A 6,766-nucleotide genomic window follows, 5' to 3' on the forward strand; every position below is an offset into this window, starting at 1 on the left:
ATAAACTATTTGATTGCATTTAAAGAAAAATAATATCACTAGTTGTCTCTAAAGCTTTCCATGGTCATCTTTTGAGATCAGGAAAATATCAGTGTTTGGAGGCATGAAACAAGTACAATAGACAATAATAAAGTAAGTGGTCTTTTAAAGTTTAGTATATTTTCAGCACTTTTGATACTAAAGAGGACAAAATAATTGTCCTTGAAAAGCAACCTTGAGTTAAAAAGTGGTTCATAAATTGATCCTTAATAGAAAATGTTATGAAAGCCTTAACCAATTGATTTTATTATATTGTTTACTTTCTGTAGGCAAAATTATGATATATGATAAAAATGTACATCTAAATTAGTCTAAAAGGTGTTTAAATAGGCTTTTATTTTTATTTTATGATTATTTTGGGGGGCGTACCAGGGATCAAACTTGGGTCCTTCCGCTTGCGCAGCAGGCGGCAAAACCACTGAGCTAAATCCCCAGCCCCAAATAGACTTTTAAATAATATAAAAAATTCTTAACGAAGAAAACATTTCTTCATAATTTCTTTGGAAACATTTTAGTTTCCTAAGTAGTAGTACAAAATAATGCTGTATCTCATAACCACAGGAAGCTGACACCATAAATAAGTATTGCCCTGGAGGAATAGGAGAACAAAGGGCACTGTTGGGGCGCTGGAATAATGCATACCCCACACTACTTTTTCATGTTCTAAACTATATGGACCAGACAAAAACTGAGCAAAATGCCAGCCTCAATGAACTCATTCAGTAAATGACTTTAACTATTTTGATTTTTGTGGAAAAGTCAACATGCAAGATTTAAAATTTAAAGGTTATAAAACAGTAAAGAAAGAAAAGTATTTTGAAACATGAGGGGAAATGCCAGAAGAAATTTGTAAAATAATTGAAACACACAAAATGATAGAGAGCATTAACTTGTTTTTTTTTTATTAGAAGACTTTATTTTTTAAAACTAAGGAGGTAGGGTAATTTACTAAAATTTTAAAAATTAAAAATATAATAAATAATTTTGTAGGATAAAGGACATCTAATGCTCATTATACTGAGCAGAATGAAGGAAAGGAAGAAAAATTAACACACTATGTATTCTACAATGCACTTGCTATGTTTTTGTGATTATTTTTGACAAAATTTTAGACAACTTATATAATAATTTATCTGCAACATTATCAGTGTAGGACAAATGTATGTTTTCGAGGCAACATTAGTCATCCCTGAAAGAATAAGTTTAAAGCATTTTATTATTAATATTAAAGATGACTTTAGCAGCATGAAGGAAGAACAAAGATTTCAGGGAAATTGGGTGAGGCAAGCTATGTGATGAGAAAGCAGAAAGGTAAAGAAGGTGTTCCTCTAATTGATGAGAGAAAGTCAGGGACAAGAATTCCAGGATGACATTGTTAGCAGATTGGCAGAGGAGGGGGAACGACTGTGGATTTCCCTATTTTAAAAGCAGAGCATGCTTCAAATGCCCAGAGGTCTCTTACCTACTCTAAGAGAGAGTTTGACGATCACTTTTCCTCTCCTGACAAAATTGGAGGCTGTTTGAGTGATTATCTGCCATCTGTTGTCTACAGCGGTTCAATTGCTGAAGAGTCCTCTAGAAGGGGAGAGAAAGAGCTCATTCTCGATGGAAGGTTGAATGTACATTCAGAGGTAGCTGAGCAAGTGCCCAGCTAATCCCCTTTGCACACAGGGACAAGGCTGCCACCAACTCTAATTGATTCTGAAATGAATCCGTATAGAAAATTAGAAGGTTTTGGAGTCCCATGTGAGCTTCAATAAAGAGCCAGGATGTAAGCCTGACAGCTGAATGGATTCAGAAATGAAAATCTGATAAGCGGCTTAAAACTGTACTTAAGTCCAGAAATGATTTGAATGTTGTTGTTAATGGCACATTGTATGTTGTCACCTAGTTAATTATCTCTGAAGATGAGTTCTTGCAGAGGAGAAGATACGCCATTCTTCCCCAGCTTGTCCTCATAACATATTTATTAACTCCAACCCCCCTTTCCCAGCTATCATTGCTAGAAGGCAGAAAGAAAGGATTAGACCACTGCAGCTCCTCTGTGGCTGTCAGTTCACTGTCCCAAACTTCAAATATGAACTGTTGCATGTACTGTCACCGACATTTCCTTTTACATCTTCATTTGCAAATGAGGAGCTGACATTTGTTAGGCCTTGTATTTGCACACAGTTCCACCACATGAAAAGCAAACACTGTCACTGCTGGCTACTTTGTTTATCCCTTTGCAGATAGTATATGGCCTATTTAGAGATTTTCTTCAGATTTTATTTTTAACTAAATGCAATAGATAGTCACAGAGCTACAAGTTCTCATATTTTATTCAGGAAGCCGTCTGCAGTTTATGGAGCGTGCACTGCATTTGATAGCTATTTAAAACTGTATTTTTAAAACCGATTTGCACTTTTCTGGTGCAAATCTTTGAGTTTATTTTCCCTAGATAAATGTAGGTTCATTTCATGATTTAAGAGTTCAGCTTTCTTACCACTGTTTTTTAAATAATAGAATATTTTCTGCCAAATTATAAGAAAGGGTAGATTTATGAAGCATAATAAATTTTGCAAAAATTGAACTTGGTTGATTAAAGTTTCATCTTTCAAAATCAGCTTGTCAATGCCAATATGCTCAAAGTCATCCAGACAATCATCTGTTATTAGTAAGAACCTTTTATTTCTCAAACAGGCTTTAAAATATCCTTGTCCAGACTCTGTCTACATTGTAGGTGAGCTAAATGCTAGTGCAGAGTTTGGAGGTTTATTTTCTAAGGTGGTCACATGAGGGATAAATTTCATGCTTAATTTCAATTAAATGAAAATTCTGCGAGTGCGAATTTTGAATCTTCTAAAACCAATAAATCAAAATCACATATTATGACAGTGACATCAATTGAGAAGAGAAAATGGAAAGGATATTTCATAGTGGATAGTAAATTTAAAAGTATGATAAATTAAAAATCCTCATGCTATTTTTATTAGGTCTCTAGGACCATATTTATCAGTTATTATATCATATAATATATGTGTCCCATAAATAGCATTTTCCACACATATTTGACTATTGACTGGAACTGCTTTTCTTATCCCATTCTGATACTACTCCTCTTTGCAAATCACTTGATCCTTTCCCATCAAAATTGAGGATTTGCTTCTTATTGCCTTAAATCTATTCAGAAGTTAAGAATTTAAAACAAATTTAATATTATAAATGAAAAATTGAGAATACTATATAAAGCCTCTTTATGTGAAATATGATAGAGCAAAATTACTTGTGTTTGTGTCTGTCTAGTATATCATTGTACTACTTGTAAATTCTTAGGAGAGAGATATGAGAGAAAGACCCACAGATTGATTATCTCTCACACTTGCCATTCATCAGAACTAATGATCAGCTATTTGAATAAATAGTCTTACCTTCAACCAGTTATTTGGAAATGTTTTCCTTTATTTCATATTTTTGTGCTTTGTCTCCTTTCAAAACAAAAATACAATCTATATGTTATTAAAATACTATTAAGGTGATGGTAAAAAATGAATAGGATAATATATGAATGCTAAAGGGAATATCTGCCTAGATATCATGTCTATGACAAGGAACTAAAAATGGCAAGAAAATGTCAGAAGTATAGCAAATGAAACTTAATTGATCTCAGTTCAAAATTGTCTGTCTTTTTAATTTAAAAACCAATGACTGGGCCCCAAACTGACACATAAAAGGAGTACAGATTAGATATGTAGAAAGAAAATCTTCCTTTAGCATACCACTCTCGTTGAGATTTATGTCATTTGTGCACTCATAATAAAATAAGAAACTTGAAACAAATGTGATAGAACTAGGAGATCTATGAACTATGGCTGTTGTTTAGATGTCCGTGAAAGAAGCTTAACAGATAATTGAGTTTGAAAAGGGAATTTTTAAAAGTATCTTTTAGTGTAAGTGTTTGATTTTACTAATGAAAAAATTGAAAATGATATCAATTTGTGTCTTTTTACTGAGTATTAAAATATTTCTGACAGCATTTTCATTTCCTAGATCTATGATCACTAGTAAGGCAAGGTAAGCTTAAGATCAATAAAATGAAATAGCAGATCCCTCACTGAAATAGCCCTCAACTAGATTTCTGGGCTGGTTGGATTAAACATCATTTGAAAATTCTGTGAAAAGCATCACTTATTTCTGTTTTTTCATCATCATTGATTATTTATTTATTTATCAGTTAGTTTGACACATCTCATATTATTTTGTTCCAAACATCTTTATACCATTTTCTTTTCAATATTTTGGCTCCAGCTACGCTATCATCATTATTCCAGTGATAGGTTAAAGAATGTCTGTTATATTCATCACTTGCTTTTCATAAATGTTTAGGCAATTTGTTTTCTTGTTTGCATAGCATATATCTTTAAAATTGTAAAACTCTATTATTATGTTTAGTCTCTCAGACAACACTGTATGCTAACATATTTAAATTCTTTGTTTCTCTCTTTTAATTATATTATTTATTAATTTTTTATTAGTACATGTTTGCAGTTTGCAGTACATAATAGTACACTTATCATTGAGAGTTTGTACATATATATAACTCATCTTAAAAACGATTTGTGATGATTCTAAGAGACAAATCATATACGAATATCCATATGCACATATATGTTAGGGGTTATTTGTTTGCTTGTTTTGTTAGATTTCCAAGCCAACTGTGGCCCCTTGGCCATGCAGTAGAATTGTACTTATTTTTATATTTTATTTTTTGCATTTTAAATTTTATTGGTATATTTTAAATATACATAATGATAACATTCATCATAGTGAATTTGTATCTGTACATGATATATATTGCTTCTTTTTTTCCCATTACCTTTTCCTCCGTTTAATCCTTCTTTCCTTCCTTGTTTACAAAAGCTTTGTTTCCATTTTTTCCCTTGTCCCTTCTCTCCTTGCCCCCTCTCTGTCCCTTGTTCCTCTTCTCAATTGAATATTTTCAATGCCTGCCTTAGAAAGTACTTTTTCCCAGGTCCTTTTGTTTTGGAAATTATTATAAAAATGTTCCCTTTCACGGCTTGGATAGAATCCCTGGTACAAAAAAAAAAAAAAAAGAAAAAAAATACCCTGGCGTGATTCCGTCCTGCGCGTCCGTTCTCTGGGGCAGTAGCCGTTTATTTCCGTCCGCGTTCTCTCCCACCTAAGTGCGTGCCACCACTCCATGGAAGAGTCGATGGATATGGACATGAGCCCCCTGAGGCCCCAGAACTATCTTTTCTGTTGTGAACTAAAGGCCGACAAAGATTATTACTTTAAGGTGGATATTGATGAAAATGAGCACCAGTTGTCATTAAGAACAGTCAGTTTAGGGGCTGGTGCAAAGGATGAATTGCACATTGTGGAAGCAGAGGCAATGAATTACGAAGGCAGTCCAATTAAAGTAACACTAGCAACTTTGAAAATGTCTGTACAGCCAACGGTTTCCCTTGGGGGCTTTGAAATTATACCACCCGTGGTCTTAAGGTTGAAATGTGGTTCAGGGCCTGTGCATATTAGTGGACAGCACTTAGTGGCTGTGGAGGAAGATGCAGAATCTGATGAGGAGGAGGAAGAGGATGTAAAACTCTTAAGTATATCTGGAAAGCGATCTACCCCTGGAAGTGGTAGCAAGGTTCCACAGAAAAAAGCAAAACTAGCGGCTGATGAAGATAATGATGATGACGACGATGACGACGATGATGATGAAGATGATAACGACGATGATTTTGATGATGAGGAAGCTGAAGAGAAAGCACCAGTGAAGAAATTGATACAAGATACTCCAGCCAAAAATGCATAAAAATAAAATCAGAATGGAAAAGACTCAAAACCATCAACACCAAGATCAAAAGGTCAAGAATCCTTCAAAAAACAAGAAAAGACTCCTAAAACACGCAAAGGACCTAGTTCTGTAGAAGATATTAAAGCAAAAATGCAACCAAGTATAGAAAAGGGTGGTTCTCTTCCCAAAGTGGAAGCTAAGTTCATCAATTATGTGAAGAATTGCTTCCGGATGACTGACCAGGAGGCTATTCAAGATCTCTGGCAGTGGAGGAAATCTCTTTAAGAAAACAATTTAAACAGTTTGTTAAAATTTTCCGTCTTATTTCATTTCTGTAATAGTTGATAGCCGGCTATCCTTTTTATAATGCAAAGTGAGAATTTTCCCTCCTGTGTTTGATAAATGTTGTCCAGGTTCCATTGCCAAGAATGTGTTGTCCAAAATGCCTGTTTAGTTTTTAAAGATGGAACTCCACCCTTTGCTTGGTTTTAAGTATGTATGGAATGTTATGATAGGGCATAGTAATAGTGGTGGTCAGAGATGGAGATGGTGGGGAGACAAAAATATACATGTGAAATAAACTCAGTATTTTAATAAAAAAAAGTGGATAGAATTGTGCAAGTGGTAGTTTGCTTCTAATCAAATAGTGAAAGGCAACTCTTACTATACAAGAGTCCACAATCTGTGCAACATGAATTTACTCAGGTCACACTTTATTGGATCACGAACTGAAGAGTTAAACCTTAGTGAAGCTGAATGCGGACTTGGAGTGCAAAGCATGAGAATAATGCCTAGCAAAGTTACACTTGGCTAATTATTAGCTGATTGGCTCTAGCAGGTTTTTTTTTTTTTTTAATCTCAACCATTATGTAAGGAAGATATCTTAAAATGTAGAAAAAACAGGGTGTATATAATAGAAACAGAAGT

General features: G+C 34.0%; 1 pseudogene; it reads left to right on the forward strand.

The window, feature by feature from the left end:
• The first annotated feature begins 5,224 nt into the window (after positions 1 to 5,224).
• Positions 5,225 to 6,442, forward strand: LOC101725492 (nucleophosmin pseudogene; annotated as a pseudogene).
• The last annotated feature ends 324 nt before the right edge of the window (positions 6,443 to 6,766 follow it).

Source organism: Heterocephalus glaber, unplaced genomic scaffold, assembly GCF_053883595.1.
Source record: "Heterocephalus glaber isolate CG9 unplaced genomic scaffold, H.glaber_assembly_v1.0 deba00001523, whole genome shotgun sequence".
NCBI classification, from domain to species: Eukaryota; Metazoa; Chordata; class Mammalia; order Rodentia; family Bathyergidae; genus Heterocephalus; species Heterocephalus glaber.